An 18698-nucleotide genomic window follows, 5' to 3' on the forward strand; every position below is an offset into this window, starting at 1 on the left:
AAGTCTTTGATGGGCTTGAGGACTAGATAGTCACAGTCGTACTACAACTAAGCTTAGTTGTTTAAGAACGAAGACAGTGTTTTAGGCCCAAAAAGATGTTTTTAGGTGGATAAGTGTAAGTTATGATAAGAAAGTAATATATGTGTAGAACTTTGGACTCACCGGGATAGATAATGGAATCCTTTTCCAAGGTTGCCACGCACAAATGGACTGGACATTGTAAATGTAATTCCTGATAATTCTCATAATTGTTCTTACTGTGTAAAGTTTATTAGCGTTAGAGAAAAAGTCAGGTTTTTGGTTATGCTTTGTGTTTTTGACAAAAAGGGGCACATGTAGTGGAAGTTTTGATTTCTTTAAAACCCAGTTATGTTACGTTTTTGTTTTAATCCAAAGTATGGAATATTGGTCTGCTTTTAGTTTATCTATAGCTGATAAGTGTCTTGTGCAGGCTCAGAGAGGAGCGTGGTCTTCGGCAGCTGAGATAGTTGAACTCTGAGGGCTCAGAGGTTATAAATTCCATAGCCCAGAGACAGGAGGCTTCGAGAAAACACTTTGAGGAGACACTTTGAGGAGGAAGAAGCCTGCTGCTGGTTCACCATGCTGCTGGGTTTATTGTTTTCTAGTTTGCTGGACTACTGGACAGACTGACTACAGATTAGAATTACCCCAAGGAACTAAGTCTAAATAGGTCTATGTCTGTCCCCTGTCCCTTCTAACGTTCTATCTCTCCTACTTAGTGTTAGGGGATTGGAAGGGAGGTAAACTCATAAGGAACCTCAAACAAAATAGATTTTTAAGAAGTATACCTGGAGATGTGAGTCCTTCTGCAGGTTCCTGAGGGTGAAAGACTGCCATGTGCTTCTGGCAGGAAGGTGCAGCAGGGATGCCAGTCTTCCCAGGCCACATCACACATGATGCTCACTCTAGTCACAAGGATTAGGCACTGTGACCTAAGTTCCAGTGGAAACTTCCATTTGTTCCTTATATTTAATAATATACTATACTATGTTTAAGGTCTAACAAAACAAATTCATAAAATCATTTTGGTGCTGTTGTCACTTAATTCATTCGATGTAGTGGATGTAAACATGTTTTTTGTTTTGATCCCAAGTGTGGGATGTGAAACAGACTTGTGTGAGGGTGTGCAGTGTTTTTCCACTGGAAACAGACTTGTGAGAGAGCAGGTGATATTTGCCCACTAGAAGACGAACCACCTCTTGCGAGGGGCATGATCTTTGCCAACTGATAAACTTCCTAGTACGGACTCTGAGAGGATTCCCTTCCAGACACTCCTAGAGAGAACCATTCCAGCGAATGCCTTGAGGTTCCGGCTGCTGCTCCGGTTCTGGCAGCTGCAGTTGCAGTCACCCTTGCTGAATTGCTGGTTTGTTGTTTAATGTGTCTGCTGAAATCCTGATTACCCCAGTGGAACCGCTCCAAGGAACTGAGTCTAAAAAAGGCTACTTCTCCTGTTCCCTTTAACTTCTTTTCTCTCCTATCTAGGATAGGTGGGTGGGAAGGGAGGTATGAGCATTAAGGAACCCCAAATAAAGGAGGCTTGGAAAAGTTCAAAGCCCACAATTCGATCTGTACCTTGTTCAGAGAATATACAAAGGTGTGGGTGCACATCTGCCTGATACTGTAAATCTAGCCAGGAGTCCCCACTGGGAGTTACACAAGTCCCATGGATAAGCTTTCCATTATTGTCCTGCTAAGTCAGTGTAATGAACTTGTATCTCTTTTCCTGTAGATCTGTGCAACTCTCAGGCCTCATCTGTGTACAGTGGTTGGTGGTTAATGCTAAAACTCACAACTGGTCAAAGTGCGGAGGATAAGACGTATTGGAATGTTCACCCGAAAATGGGACGTTTATATCCCTGTTGTAGAAACTATTAAAAAAAAATACCTGGGGGCTGGAGAGATGGCTCAGTGGTTAAGAGTGCTGCCTGCTCTTCCAAAGGTCCTGAGTTCAATTCCCAGCAACCACATGGTGGTTCACAACCATCTGTAATGAGATCTGATTCCCTTCTTCTGGCCTGCAGATGTACATGCAGGCAGAGCACTGTATACATAATAAATAAATAAATAAATAAATATTTTTTAAAATACCTAATATTTATTATAAAATTATCCTATAATTATTTCAACAGTGTTATCTAACCCACTGTCATAATCAATAAAGACACAGACACTTACTATATTTTAGAATAGCCTCATTTTTCCTGTGACTGGCCAGATATTAACCCTCTAAAGTAATCTTATCACTTCCCAGCCCCCATCCCAGGGCATCTGTTTTAATTGTTCCTATCTGGGCTACTTTCCATCCATAATCCCAAAATCCTTGCTAATGTTCTCCATCTGAGATGCTCTCTTCCATCCACACAGATCCAGACATTTGCTTCTCTCCATGCTAACCCGCCTCGTCCTCCTCTTTCTTTCTCCTGCTCCTCTACCTGCCCCGGCCTGCGGGGTTTGACTAAAACTAGGGATGGAGTTCACCTGTTGAAAATGCAAGACACAAAGAAGGAGAGCAAGTCTGATTGATGATTGATCAAACTCTCAAACTTTATTAGTCAGGCAGCAGCTTTTATAAGTCAGAAGGCAGGGAAGCATATTGCTATAGCAACCCAGCTGCAGGCTTTTCTCAAAACACAGGGAATTCCAGGCAGGGTCATAACGTCCTGCCACACAGGGTATCTTGCTTTGTCTTCATCTAGCTTTAGTCTAACTGCTGACTCACAACAGGGTCGCTCCATCCCTATCTGTCTTTAGTCTAACTGCTGACTCACAACAGGGTCGCTCCATCCCTATCTGTCTTTAGTCTAACTGCTGACTCACAACAGGGTCGCTCCATCCCTATCTGTCTTTAGTCTAACTGCTGACTCACAACAGGGTCAGCTAGTTTCTGGTGAAAGGCAAGCTTTGGGAAAGACAGAGACTTAAAGGTCCAGACTTGGACAAGATGGCTGAACATTGGCCATATGGCCTATTGTCCCCAACATCTACCCATCTCTGTCTCTCCTCTGCATCAAGGTGCCCTGACCCCTGGGCCTGCGAATCTCAAACTCCACCTTTCTCTCTTCTGCCAAATCCCAAGCTTCAGCATTTTTTATTAAGCAATCAACTTTAAATAGGTAGAGCAAGGTTTACACCAAGACAGGTATATATGAGAAGGTGCTCGGCAACCAGATCTTGAGGGCCAATAATTAGCATCAGAATACACAGCACCAGACCAAGCCTGACAATGGCACCCACCCACACTCCAGAGCAGGGACCATCCTGGAAGAGCTGGCAGAAAGACCGTAAAAGTCAGAGGTCAGGGTGGACTGGAACACCTCACGCTGGACCTCTGAGCCTGATGAAGATGAAGTCTCTGGAAGAGCAGCCAGTGCTCTTAAACTCTGAGCCAGCTGTCTAGCCTCCTGCTTAGATATTTTGTACTTTTAGAGCAGTGATGGCTTTTGTTGTTGTTGTTGTTTTGGGTTTTGTTGTTGTTTGTTTGTAGACCAGGCTGGCCTTGAACTCACATCAACCCACCTGCCTCTGCCTCTGCCTCCCAAGTGCTGCAATTAAAGGTGTGCACCACCATGCCCGGCTTAATATCTTTAATGGGCTGATTATTTTATTCCTTTAAAGGATTACTGAAAAGGCAATGACAGGTGAGTCACCTCAAGCTCAAATAAATTGTCATGTGATTGCCAATGTTTCCATACAATATTCTAGAAAATTGCACACAATATTCTGGTAGGAAGTGGCAAGTGGGTCACAAGCCCCCACCTCTAAGTAAAGCTTCTGGGCCTGGAGAGTCACTTTTCTTTAAAGGTATGGCTCTTTTATAGCAGTTCAACCTCAATTAGTGGATGACCCCGCACCCAGGAGTGATGGATATAGATATAGATACATAGATATAGGTACAGATACAGATACAGGGACAGATAGATAGATAGATAGATAGATAGATAGATAGATAGATAGTTTTTGAGACAGGGTTTCCCTGTGTACCCTTGGCTGTTCTGGACTCATTTTGTAGAGTAGGCTGGCCTTGAACGCACAGAGATCTGCCTGCCTCTGCCTCCCTGAGTACTAGAATTAAAGGCCCCTGTGCCACTGTGCTGGGCTGTATACATTACTTGAAAGAAAGAAAGGGGAGGGGGAGGGGCTGCAGAAACTGATACACCCACCAAGGACCATGCATGGAGAGAACTAGGCCCCCTGATCAGATGTAGCCAATAGACAGCTCAGTCTGCATGTGGATCCCCTGATAAGGGGAACAGGGTTGTGTCTGCCATGGACGCAGTTGCCTGCTCTTCAATCATTTCCTCTGGCAGGGTGGCCTTGCCAGGCCACAGAGGAAGAGGATGCAGGCAGTCCTGATAGTCTTGGGTCAGATGATAGGGGAGGAGGGCCCCCCTTTCTGAGGACTAGGGAAGAGGGATGAGGGGATGAGGGGAAGAGGGAGGGACTGGGAGGAGATGAGGGAGGGGGCTATGGTTGGGATATAAAGTGATTTTTTTTTTTAATTTAAAAAAAAGAAAGGGGCTGGAGAGATGGCTCAGAGGTTAAGGGCACTGACTGCTCCTCCAGAGGTCCTGAGTTCAATTCCCAGCTACCACATGGTGGCTCACAACCATCTGTAATGTGATCTTGTACCCTCTTCTGGCCTGTAGGTGTATATGCAAGCAGAGCACTATATACATAATAAATAAAAAATTTTTTAAAAAAGAAGAAAGAACACACAATAGGGATAAAGGAAGGTTGAGGTGTATCTGAGAGGAGTTAGGGGAGGAATTTTGAGGGTGAATATGATCAAAATTTATTGTATGCAATTCTCAAAGAATTAAAGACATATTTAAGTTATATATTTATATTATATATATTATACACACGCACACAAGGATGTAACTCAGTAAAGTGCTTGTTAGCATAAACAAAGTTCTGGTTTCAGTCCTTAACACAACATAAACCAGGCATGATGTTGCACAACTGCACTTCCGGTACTCCTTCAGGAAGTGCAGGTGAGAGGATGTGGAGGTTAAGGTCATCCTCAGCTACATCACAAGTTCAAGGCCAGGATGGGATACATGAGATTGTAAAGTGGAGGAAGAAAGGAAGGAGGGAGCAAGGTAAAGGAAAAGAGAGAGACAGAGAGAGAAATCAGAACTCTCTCTCTCTCTCTCTCTCTCTCTCTCTCTCTCTCTCTCTCTCTCTCTCACGCACGCACCAAGTGTGTTCATTTTGGCCATGAGAGACAAGCATCCAAATGTTAGTGTCTCACAACTGTAAGAACCGATGAGTTTCTAATACCCAGCTGAACTTTTTCAAAAAGCTGAGATGAGGCTGGTGTGCAGCCTTTTGATGCAAAGCCTGCTTCAATATTTTTAATTGTTCCACTTTATTGTATATGCATGGTTGTCTTGCCTGCACATATGTCTATGCATCATGCATGTGTTGGAAATCAAACTCTGGTCCTCTGGAAGTGCTCTTAAACCCCGAGCCACCTCTATAGCTTCCTGCCATGTGTTGCCAATGTTTACACACATTCATTTTCACTTGTGTTATTAATCTTTATTGTCCCTAGTATGAGCTCTCTAAATAGAGCATATTGACAAAACATACCTCATATGCAGCCTCCACATATGTATCAAGTACTGTATTATCACTTTGAGTGGTAGAACAGTAAAGCAACACAGAATTTAAGGATAGGATACATGTAACTCAGAGGCTTGGAAAAATAGTTCCAATCCTACACATCTACTTTATTGGTGTAATTTGAAAATTGTTTTGCAATTAAAATTATCTGCTTTAACCAGTCCTGGTGGTGATAGCCTGTTACCCCCAACTACTCAAGAAAATGACAAAGGGAGGAGAAAAAAAAAAGAAAATTCAAAGACTTCCAGGGCTACAGGGTGAGTTCAAGTTCAGCTTGGGATACTTAATATGCTGCTGTGTGAAAAATAAAAATTAAGAATTTTGTTGATGATAAGGGATGACTTAATCTCTTCTACAACTGTTTCTTAGCTGAAACCAGAATGTTGTTGTCAGGATTCTGTGGAACCCCCCAGAGCTGAAGTGCAAGCCACATTGGAGCACTCAGGGATGCTGGCCCAAAGGGGGGCTCAGACAAGTTGGAAATTTCATCAGATTCTGGTTTACATCGGCGGTCGGCACATTTGGGGATCACTGATTCTAATTTGGAGCAGTTTGCAGTCCGATGTTGAGGAGAAAATCTTTATCTTGAAAATTCCAGGCCGGTGGTCTTAGTAGTTGGTAGAGTTGGGAGTTCCAAGACGGGGGTGGGGGGGGGTGGGGGGGGGGACGAGAGAGGACCCCACCCTCAGGGTAGGCAGTAGGTGAAGTAACTTAAGCTATCTATCGATTGGAGCACTTACATGGAGTCCATTTAACCTGTGACGGCTGAGAAGGCCCAGAGCTTATATAATTTTTTTTTTAACATAAAAGAAATACACATTTTAAACCAGGCATGGTGGCGCATGCCTTTAATCCCAGCACTTGGGAGGCAGAGGCAGGTGGATTGCTTTGAGTTGAGGCCAGCCTGGTCTACAAAGGGAGTACAGGACAGCCAAGGCTACACAGAGAAACTCTGTCTCAAAGAAAGAAAAAAAGAAAGAAGAAAGAAAGAAAGAAAGAGGAGAAAGAGAGAGAGAGAGAGAAACATTTTAGATATATTAGCACAACACTACAATCAGCACTGAAATCCACATTGTAGAAGCAGCTAAGTATTGGTAAACAGCTGGCGTCGACTCAGCTTTGAATCATAGCGGAAGCACTTTTCATTTGTTCGGAGGGCTGGAAGGATGGACCGGACAGAGCTGTTTTCAACTCAGTGAGATGCACCTTTAAGTCTATACTTAGAAAACAACCAAAGGATCTCAGGCGGTGGTGGTTCATGCCTTTAATCCCAGCACTCCGGGAGACAGAGGCAGGCGGATCCCTGTGAATTCCAGGCCAGCTTGGTTTACGATGCGAGTCCAGGACAGTCAATGATATACAGAGAAACCCTTTCTCAAAAAACCAAAACTAAAACACACACACAAAAGAAAGAAAGAAAGAAAGAAAGAAAGAAAGAGAGAGAGAGAGAGAGAGAAAGAAAGAAAGAAAGAAAGAAAGAAAGAAAGAAAGAAAGAAAGAAAAAGAAAAGAAAAAACAACCAAAGGAAATTTAAATATTTGAGCTGTGAGTGGTGGCCTTCCTGCTCCAGTAGGAAGGTGTCCAAGAAAGGGAAGAGTATCCTGCGACACAGGAGCCCAAGAACCACACAGCTCCAGGAGGAGACGCTCCGGGACGAGACCCCCTCAACCGAGGTAGCAGCTGGCAAGGGAGGTTACTCTGATGAGCTGAGGAGTTAAGGAGCCTGGGCTCCTTTCCTTCTTTGCTTCTTCTTCGGATGAGAGAGTCACATCAGGCAATAAATTTTTTAAAAGAGACTCATTGGAGGGGCAGATCCAGGAGTGGCTGCCTCTGCTCTGGGGAGGAGACAGCAGAGAACTGGGCAAACACAACCTTTAGATAGGGTTTTTCGAGGCAGAGCTTTCTAAGGCAGAGATTTCCAAAATGAGGATTAGTGGGATTTCAAGTCCTGAGCTTGGGAGATTGGTGGCTTTATGTTCAGCCCTTTAACCTATAATTAGCATAAATCTGGGAGGGGGTCCCACTCAGGGCCTGGGGGATGGCCATTGTGACTGAGGCTGGAACTGCCAGTTCGACAGTTAGAGAGGTGTGGGGGAGGGGCATATTACCTCATGCCCTAAGGGGTTTACACAGACTTGAACTCTAAACAAAGCAGCTTTCCCTAACTAAACTATGAGTTTATATTAAACTGTCAGATTTCTAGTTCTGGTCCATGCCTGGCTCCCTGCCTTGAAAGAATGGCTAGTTTATAGGATGACACCCTGCCTCCTCCCCAAGTCACAGGCTAGCTCCAGATAAATCTCCCTCCCCCTGAGTTCCCTGTCAGCAGCAGCCATAACTGAGGCCTTAGGTGCCACTGCTTTCTCTGTGGCTTCAGCTACTCAGTTTCTCCAGGCGTCTGAGCTCAGATCCCTGGGCTGTGGAGATTTAATCTTAGTGTCTCTGGAGTCCTGAGGTGTTGCTGTCTGGAGGTGTAGAGAGGCCAGCAGCACAGCCTGAAGATCCAAGCACCTCTTTCAGAGACCACAGGGTGTGGGACCCAGGGGAGCTGAAGAGCTGAAAAAGGGGTACCCAGGGAAAGATGTAGGGGGAGGCCCTGAGGCAAAATTTGAAGCTGCCTAGCCTGGCTTTTGGTGCTTCTCAGCAGGGGTCAGGACACTTTCCTGCAAAGTATACAAAGTTAACAAGTATGCAGAGTAAACCAAGGGAGTAGACAGGGAAAGAGCGTCTCCCCCTCCCTCCTCCCCCCCCCCTTCTCCTCCCGACCAGGAATAGGCAACAGTGATAACAATGAGATAGTAGTTTGCTTTAGATTAATAGCTTATGAGACCTCCACTGAATATCAAACACTAAATATCATTTGAAGTCAAAATTGCAATAGCATAGAAAGGGAAAGAAGTCTGAAACATTTCTCATTTTTCACATATCTTAAAGGACTTCCTCAGACCTTTGTGACTTGCATTTACACGCCATAAATCACTTTCTTAGACCCTCACAACTTACTTAAGCTTTTTACAACATGCATTTACATACCTTAAATTACTTTCCTAGACTTTCATAACTTACATAAACTTTAACCCTTTTCTTTTTCCATCCTGTCATTTACCATGAGATACGGGTGGTTGATTACTGAGAGCAGTCATGACAAAACAAGTCTCTTTAAATAAAAGAAAATAAAAGGTACACTCTTAGTAATAGTGGCACGATATCTTGAATTTGTTTTTTGTTTTACATTGAAACCTATTTTGTGATTTTTATCTCTTTCACTGTGAAGTCTACCTTTCTCTGCAGGAGACCTCGTAGCACTAGAAAAAGATGAAGCCCTGATTTTTACACATAAAATGGACCAACCAGGCAGCAGCCGCCTTGAGGGAGGAGTGGGTTGCTTGCTGTTGTTAAATTGCTAAAGCTAGGTGGCATACACCTTTAATCCCAACTCTTGGGAGACAGAGGCAGGTGGATCTCTGAGTTTGAAGCCAGCCTGGAACAGAGAGAGTTCCGGGACAGCCAAGGCTACACAGAGAAACCCTGTCTCAAAACACACACACACACACACACACACACACACACACACACACACACAAACAAACAAAAACAACAACAACAAAGATAAAGCTACAAGTAGGCATCAACACCATCAGAGAAGGATAAATTTTAGCTAGAAGTATCATCAAAAGGGCTCTGTTTTAATGAAATTGACAGAGACTTACCCACGACCTGGACGGTCACCCCAGGCCCCTCCATGGTAATCTTGATGGCTTTGTTGGGGACAAGGGACAGCATTAAGTCTTCCACTGCTACACAGTATTGGCCTTCAGCTGCCAGACCCAGAAAAGCTGAGCGATTTTTCTGTGGAGGAGGAACTTGGGAAAACTGACCTACCTTGGCAAGCAGGGTAAGGCAGTCAATTCAAGTGTCCACAGCTTGGGCAAGGGCCCTGGTGGCAGATGCCTTCCTCTGCTTATAAGGCAGTTCTTTGCGCAGTGGCTAGAGTTACCACCATCCCCTGGATGGTTGTCTGGGCCACCACTATCTTTGGAGGAGACCTTAGGGGTGCTGGTAGAAGCTGCAATTGTTTTTTCTATCGTGGAAAATCTGTTCATTAAACACTCTAAATGCTGTATTCTACAAATCTCTGTGGAGTTTGAGGACCATCCTCTATTAAGTATATATGATTTTAAACATGTTTACTTGCTTCAGGCTTAAGCTTCACATTTACAGAGGCTAAAGGTTGCTGCTGTAAATGAATCACGTTTGCACTTATCATGACTACAGACACAGTTTTAAGCACATTAGAGAATTTTATCATTGACTTGCATGTCCTAATTACAAGGCCTAAGTTTACAAGTTAGCGCCCTTTATAAGATTAAGATTTTACAGTTTTTATCTCTGTTAAGTTTGACCCTTAAATTTTTAATTAAAGATCCTTTAGCATCAAAATAAAACTTTAAACCATAATACAGTCCACAGAGAGACTGGGAACTTTACTTCCCTGATCCTTCTACAGCGCATTATTATAGACTATCAGAGGGTATTTTTTATGACTCAGTTTACCCAAATAAATAAATCTTAGCAAAGGTAGCTAAGACAAAGAGGCTACACACAGATCTTCTAGTCAGTTTCCGGTAGCCTGAATAGACCTTAGGAATTTGTTAACCTTGTTAGCAAAATACCTTAGTCAGCCAGGCAGTGGTGGCACACGCCTTTAAACCCAGTACTCAGGAGGCAGAGGCAGGTGAATCACTGTGAGTTTGAGACCAGCCTGATCTACAGAGTGAGTCTAGGACAACCAAGGCTACACAGAGAAACCCTGTCTCAAAAAACCAAAACCCAGCAAATGTACCTTAGTCACCCAACATATATTGTTCTATATCTAATTTTTTTTTTTTTTTAGCCTTGGCTGTCCTGGACCAGGCTGACCTCGAACTCTGTATCTAAATTTTTTTTAGCAGTCTGATGTTGAACACAGTTTGCAAGGACATAAATGGTTAGGCATGCACATATAAGTCAATTTTTGTTAATCTTAATACATCTTTAGAGCATAAGGGACTTATGACCCTTATTTATCAAACAGACTTTATTTAATTTTTTACTGTCAGGACGAAACCATCATACAAAACTCTATCCAAATCCAATATCGTAAAGACTTTAGTCTAAGAGGAGATACAATGATAAGAGAGGGTGCACAGGGGCTGGAGAGATGGCTCAGAGGTTAAGAACACTGTCTGTTCTTCCAAAAGCCCTGAGTTCAATTCCCAGCAACCACATGGTGGCTCACAACCATCTATAATGAGATCTGGTGCCCTCTTCTGGTGTGCAGGCACACATGCAGGTAGAATACTATATAAATAATAAATAAGGAAATGTTTTTAAAATAAATAAATAAAAAGAGAGGGTGCAGTAAGACTAGAAGTCTTATAGATGCTGTCTTAGTTGGTTTATACAATGTGGTCATCTTAGCCAAGATGGCGGTGATGTTACATAGCATATACCCTCTCTTAACCTTAATAAAGATGGCTGCCAGCTACATGGTTGCCCCTATCCTGAAGAGATCACTACCCAATATGAAGGCAAGCCATACCCTTGTTATTTTTGCCAGGCATGGTAGTGCATGCCTTTAATCTCAGCACCTGGGAGACAGAGGCCCGGCTGGTCCACAAAGCAAGCCCAGGGCAGCCAAGATAACAGAGAAACTGTCTCTCTCCCTCTCCCTCTCCCTCTCCCTCTCCCTCTCCCTCTCCCTCTCCCTCTCCCTCTTTCCCTCAAGATTTATTTATTTATTATGTACACCTACAGGCCAGAAGAGGGCATCAGATCACATTATAGATGGTTGTGAGCCACTATGTGATTGCTGGGACTTGAACTCATGACCTCTGGAAGAGCAGTCAGTGCTCTTAACCACTAAGCCATCTCTCCAGCCCAAAAACGTATCTCAAAAAAACTAAAAAAAAAAAATGTATTTTCCTAAACAAGCATTGAATCCAATTTATATACAAGCATGTTGTAGGAAATTAAGATGAACTGTGTATAGATTTTTTCAATTTTTAAAAAATTTTATGTACATTGGTGTTTTGCCTGCATGTATGTCTGTGTGAGGGTGTTGGATCCCCTGGAACTGGAGTTGCAGATAGGTATGAGCTGCCGTATGGGTGCTGGGAATGGGACCTGGTTCCTCTGGAAGAGCAGCCACTGCTCTTAACTGCTGAGCAATCTCTCCAGAACATGTATAGACTTTTTTTTTTAACTTTCAGACTTTTGTTACAATTTTAAAGGTAACTTTTGCTATAGATTTTTTAGTTTTTTAACCAATAAGCTTGCAAATCCTGAGATAAAGAATTTACATTATAGTTTTTGTTTTGTTTTATTTTTGTTTTTTCCAGACAGGGTTTCTTTGTGTAGCCTTGGCTGTCCTAGACTCCTTTTGTAGACCAGGCTGGCCTGGAACTCTGATCCTCTTGTTTCTGCCTCCCTGAATGCTGGGATTAAAGGTATGTGCCACCATGTCAGGCTTACACAATAATGTTAACAGATTTCTTTCTTTCTTTCTTTCTTTCTTTCTTTCTTTCTTTCTTTTTCGAGCAGAGAGCCAAGAAAGCAAAGATAAAAGATAAAAGCAAAAGATAAAAGAAAGTAGAAAAAACTTAGAGAAAAGAGACTTTTGGGATCATTTGCTTGTGTAATAGCAGAAGCTGTTACGGTCTGTGCGCGTTTGGAAATCGAGTATGCCGTTTTGGCCTTTGAGCTGCACCAAGGCCAAGGGTTTGCAGGAAAACAGCAAAGCTTTTGATAAGATCTCTGAGTTTACGAAGGGAAAAACCTTAAAGAAGGAAAAAAAAAGGTCTCAAAACAGGAGCTCCCCCAGAGGGAGGGTTCCACTACCCGAGAGGCCCAGGAGGGCACAAGGAAGATGTAGGACTTAAACAGCAAGCCAAGGAGAGGGACCCGCAGGCCTAGGGAGAGGTGAGGACACGCCCAAGACAGCCGAGAACGCCGCTGGGAGGGAGGAAAGGGTGGAAGAGAGAAGGGCAGAGCGTGTGTACTACTTGCTGGTGACACACATTTCAATGAGGCAGGCGTGCTGATGTGCGCCTGTAATCCCAGCACTCAAAGGCAGAGGCAGGCGGATTTCTGTGAGTTTGAAGCCAGCCTGGTCTACAAAGCAAGTACAAGACAGCCAAGACTACACAGAGAAAGCCTGTCTCAAACAACAAAGCAAAGGAATTTCAATCTGAGGCATCCCCACCCAAGCCGACTGAGAGACTTGGGAGAAAAAAAATGTCCCAGATCAAAGGGGAGAGGCAACACTTTCTGCCCTGCCCCCCTTCCCCTGCACAGTGGTGTGGCAAGCCAACAGAGACAAAGCAGGCAGCTCCAGGGCAACACTTACCCAATAGACGAGGAGACAACAGGAGGAGGAAGACATAGGCCCTTTCCTTGTGACACGTGCGCAGGAGGGCGTAGCAGGCTCCAGCAGCTAGGAAGACCAAGAGATGCCCAGACCACAGCGGAGAAGCACAGCAGGTGGAGGGAGGAAGTGGCTGAAGAGATAGACTCTAGAATTTACCATCAAGTATGAGTGGCAGAATCCAGGAGAGGGAACCAACAGCTTGGTTCAGCTGAGAGAGGCCTGTTGAAAGGGATCCGTTTTTTGCCCCACCGGGAGGTTTCAGCACCGCATGTATAAACCGAGGGCACGACTGCTCAAGCTTTTTAGATATTATAGCTATGTTATAGATATGAGGGAGAGGCATCTACAGGAGTCCAGTGCAGAGAGATGAAACATGGCTAGCAGGACCAGGCCATCAGATGAGTCTGGCGGGGAGGAGAGACAAGAGAGAGAGAGTGGGCAAGAGGACCTTTGAACCTGACTTGGGTGCACACTTTTCATCCCAGCAATCTGAGTTAGAGGCCAGCCAGGGCCTCATGTAAGCCCTTGCGTAACCCATCCCCGGAAGCCCTTCCTGTGTGCCTCACAGGTATGCGAGTTCACGTCCCTGCTCTCTGCTTTTCTGGGCCGAGGTAGGCGTCCTGGGCTCCCTGCAGGCTCCAGCTGCAGCAGCCTGCTTTGCAGCTGGCTTGCCCAGGCTTCACTCCCTCACCCCCTCCACCTGGCCCTTCACCTCACTCCCCCACCCCTCCACCTGGCCCTTCACCTCACTCCCTCACTCCCTCCACCTGGCCCTTCACCTCGCAGGCACCACCGACTGTCAACACCTCATCATGGGGTAAAGCATCTGTCAGGGACTCAAAGCTACTAAAAGGTCAGGCAGCTTGCAGCTTGGCCACATAGGAAGCAGAGTCAGAGCCCAGGTTAGAACTGAGAGGCGCCTCTCGCCACAGCCAATCCCCTAGACTAGGATGAATTACCTCAAAAACTTGGGAGCTTCAGTGCGGCTCCTCAATTTTGGGCCGGCAGAGTGTCCAAGTGTGGTTGGTGGAGGAGGAGAGGCCTTGTCAGATGCTAGGACAAAAGCACCACTGCTTGGCACAGAAGGTCACCTCATCCCTCCTGACTACCCAGCAAAGGAAAGCACACTTGTCCCTTTGTCTACCAAAGCAGGCTGACTGTGCTAGCCTTTCTCCTCTCGCTGTACCGTCCACAAATGGCTGTGGTGGGGCATGACGAGCAGGCCCAAGCCCTTACCTAGCAGCTGTGGAGGCTTGGAACTATCTTCTCAGCAGCCCACGCCTGGCTGACTCAGGAGCTATGCCCTCCATGGGGCAGACGGGCAGTTCGTGCAGTCTGGAGGTGTGACTCCAAGCCCTGGGGGACACACAAATGTCTTTGTGGTGGATGCCAGAGCTGAATCCTGTCACCAAGAGCCTTGTGATGTCCTTTTAAAAAGACGAGGCAGCTTTTCCTTCAAAAAGGAAAACCTGTGCTTGAGGAGCAGAGAGAGCGAGCAGCCAGACAACATGAAATCATTATCCTTTGTCCCTCTAGGACTGAGCGTGAGGCTGCAAATTTCCCAAGACAAGCATGTGACTCCTTTCTCTGAGGGTGATTCATGCAGAGGGCCACGCTGTTCCCTGGTGTGAGGAATTAGAATCCGCATCGTGAATGTATAAACGCAGCACAGGCCTCTGTTATCACACGACAGGAAGTATCATTTTCTGTACAGCGTCACCAAAGGGAGAGATAATAGCTTTCGAAGCGCCCAAATACAGAGTAGTAGGAATTTTTTAATGTCACTTCACCTAATGTCAAGGAGCCAGCCATGAGGGACTTGAAAAGTCAGTTCCCAGGGAATTTTTGTAAATGCTGGAAGCAATGGAGGCCACAGTTCTGGAGACCTGGGACCAGGGTGAGGCAGAGAGAGCCATAGCCCAGACAGTGGCTTGAGCAGGGCAGCTGTTTGACAAATGTGCCAAAAAGTACTCCTACTAGGTAGTTCCATTGTATCCTGGAAGCTGGACTTTTTTTTTTTTTTTTAAGATTTATTTATTACATATAGTGTTCTGCCTGCATGTGCACCTGCATGCCAGAAGAGGGCACCATATCTCATTACAGATGGTTGTGAGCTACCATGTGGTTACTGGGAATTGAACTCAGGACCTCTGGCAGAGCAGCCAGTGCTCTTAACCTCTGAGCCATCTCCCCAGCCCTGGACCTTTCTTCTCTGGGGTCATGCTGTGAAGTGTGCTTCTGAAGGCCCCTGCTCTACGTTAGCTCGAAATCTTTAATCCTTAAATTTCATCACTCCAGGGGCTTTCAGCTGTCTTAACATCTACTCCATCTCCCTTTCCCTCAAATCCCTCTGATGTGTCAGAAGGAATGTGACAGTCACGGGAGCCTGCAATAGCACTGGGAGCTAGGTGGACGCTGCAGGAAACGAGACCAGTGAGAAGCTGTCAGTGAGACAGGCAGCAGCGTTTCATCATCTGCAGTAGGTCTCTAGAGCAGTGGTTCTCAACCTGTGGGTCTCGACCCCTTTGGGGGGGTCAAATGACCCTTTCTCAGGGTGTTGCAGATCAGATAGTTACATTACAAATTCCTAACAGTAGCAAGATTACAATATTGTGAAATAATTTTATGTCGGGGGGTGGGGTGGGGGGGGCAGGGGGAGAGGCGGGCACCGCAACATAAGAAACTGTACTAAAGGGTCACAGCACTAGGAAGGCTGAGAGACGCATTGGTCTCGAAGAACAGAACTGAAAGAAACGAACATATATATAAGGGTTATTAGACTGACTTACAAGGTGTGGTCCAGCTAACCCAACAATGGCCGTCTACCAGTGGAAAGTCCAAGAACTTCGTAGTTGCTCATTCCACAAGGCTGAATGTCTCATCTGGTCTTCAATAAACACTTGAATCCCAAAGAAGTGTGTTCTAATACCAGTGAAGGAGGCAACTTACCAGAGAGAAGAAGAGCAAGCAGGCTAAGGTGCGCTTCCTTCTTCTGTGCCCTTTATACAGGCCGCCAGCAGACGGTGTGGTCCAGGCTAAAGGTGAATCTTCCCCCCCCTCAGAAGATTCAGATTGAAAGTGGGTCTTCTCGCTTCAAATTATTTAGTTAAGTAAAAAGGAATCCCTCAGAAGTGTTCTCAGCCACTTGGGATTTAATTAACTCCAGATGTAGTCAAGTTGACAACCGAGACCAGCCATCACGCCACCCAGCAATGTGTTTCGCTTAAACCGGGTGCTGCTAGCCAGTAAAGTCGGCACTCAGAGGCTGTGCAAGAGGCTGCCAGTTCAAGTTTCCAGGACTACATTGGGAGACCTGTCAGAGAGAGAGAGGAGGGAGGGAGGGAGGGAAAAGGGAGGGAAGGAGGGAGAGAGAGAGAGAGAGAGAGAGAGAGAGAGAGAGAGAGAGAGAGAGAGAGAGAGAGAGAGATTACCTGGTTCTGGTTGCTTCAGGTTTAAACATGGACTTCCCACAGGGCACCATGAGTTAAAGGTAAAGTACTCAGAGTTTTGGGAGGTGTTTTTATGATTTTTCTAGCCTTTTTTGTGGAGAGTGGGCAGGGTCTTATTCTGTAGTAAGCCCTGGCTGCCCTAGAACTCACAGAGACCCTCCAGCCAGTGAGTCCTGGCGTAAGGGTGTGAGGCACTTGAGGAGCCTTCTGCTGATAGACGGCTCCTGGGAGACTTCTGTCATTAAGGCAGCTCTTTCTTCTGAAAAGTACTCAAGTCCAAAAAAGGAATCTCCCCACAGAGGAGAAATGGGTGGTTTAGTTTCAAAATTTGTCTTCCTCAACACTGTCTGCTCTTTCAGAGTCCTGAGTTCAATTCCCAGCAACCACATAGTGGCTGACAACCATCTATAATGAGATCTGGTGCCCTCTTCTGGCTTGCTGGCTCACATGCAGGCAGAATACAGTAAAATAATAAACAAATCTTTGAAAAAATATTCACCTTTCTCTTCGCCTTCATCTCCTCTCTCTCTCTCTCTCTCTCTCTCTCTCTCTCTCTCTCTCTCTCTCTCTCTCACACACACACACACACACACACACACACACACACACACACACAGAGGACATTTTGCCCACCTTGAAATAATCCAGGAAGTCGAGTATGGTGGTGCATGCCTTTAATCCTAACACTTGGGAGGCAGAGGTAGGTGGATCTCTGTGAGTTCAAGGCCAGCTTGGTCTACAAAGAGAGTTCCAGGACAGCCAGAGATGTTACACAGAGTCCCTGTCTCAAAATAAAACATCATCATCATTATCATCACTCAGGCAACCCAGGCGCATAAAGCAGGAAGCGACCCTGGCAGCTGTATAGCCCCGGTTGTGGAGCAAATGAAAGAGCATCCATGTGTTTCATTACTCTTCAGAATCTATTCACAACTGACCAGTCATTCAAACTTTAGATTCTCCTCTGAAATAAAAAAAGCCCTGTAATAAAAACAACAATAAAATGGTGGAGGGATTACTGTTTTGAGGCTGGCAACGGAACTGTAAAAGAAAATCGCAATAAATTATACTATTGTTGCTCTTTAGGTTTGCTCAGTGCTCACTGGAAATAAAGTCTGGGTAACATCTTAGGTGTTTGGTAGCAGCAGAGGACGAGGGGAAAAAGCACTCCAATTCTCATGGTGTCCTTAGCCTAGTGGAGAAGGAGATGGACACAGACTATCAATGCGGTGAGAAATGCTACGAAGAGAGATAAAGCAGAGTTAGTACTATGGGGGCAAAGTAAGAACAAGGGGGTTTGTGGGGCTATCTTACTATTCTAGATGAGCCTTCAGGGAGGCTAAGGGAAACACAAAGGATTGGAGGAGAAAATCAGAGAGCGGAGCCTGCAATTGGGAAGCAGAGGGACCAGCAAATACAAGCAAATGGCCCGTGGAGGAGGCGCCTTGGGCTGGTGAGGGCCTTAGAGGAGGCTGGTGTGACTTGAAGGGATGAGCAAGGACAGATGGAACAGATGGCAGTCGTACGGGATTGTACATGTGTCCCTGTGGCTTTGCTCAGAACTGAGAAAGCAGTAGAAGCTGCTGAGTAAGGAAGTGGCCAGATCGGACCTGTCATCTGTCTATACAGGATTGGCAGAGGCCACAGGTAGAAACAGTATGGACTGCAGCAAGACCTCTCCCTTGTTTCCTATTCACTGTCAGCTGACAGGCCAAGCCGAGTCCTCCAAAGAGATGGCCCAGTCAACCCCCTGCTTCCTGTATCACCTTTCTACCCAGGCAGCCTATTCTTACTCACCTCTGCACCTCACTAGCCTTCCTGAGAGAGTCTCCAAGATAGAGGGCCCTACTCTTAGACAGATTCATTCCTCCCCACTGGAGGGCAGAGCATCATCCCAGAGGCTCCACTGGCAAGATGCTATGACCTCTCTGGCCTGCACTCCAGCATCTTGGCAAGGTGGGGTCTCCTTGCTTCCTGGAAAGCAGCCTTGATGAGCAGGTGGCTGAATAGTCATAAGTGACTGAGTTCGGCTCTGAAAGCTGGTTTACTTAGAATGGTACTGACTGTGCTCACAGGTTGGACTAAGGCCTCAGGACCAGCCTATTGCCACTGGCAGCTCACCCAGGGACACTAGCTTTTAAAAACAAGTCCCTTAGGCTGGAGATGTAACTCTGTTGATACTGTGCTCG

The 18698-nt window shown here is 45.5% G+C and overlaps 1 long non-coding RNA gene across 1 annotated transcript; it reads left to right on the forward strand.

The window, feature by feature from the left end:
• The first annotated feature begins 13108 nt into the window (after positions 1-13108).
• LOC311604752 lies at positions 13109-15982 on the forward strand. The gene is made up of 3 exons (XR_014781651.1): positions 13109-13628; positions 14597-14756; positions 15864-15982. It is a non-coding gene; the product is annotated as an uncharacterized lncRNA (long non-coding RNA).
• Positions 15983-18698: the final 2716 nt, after the last annotated feature.

Source organism: Acomys minous (genome assembly GCF_964271855.1).
Source record: "Acomys minous genome assembly, chromosome: 9".
Classification (NCBI taxonomy): domain Eukaryota; kingdom Metazoa; phylum Chordata; class Mammalia; order Rodentia; family Muridae; genus Acomys; species Acomys minous.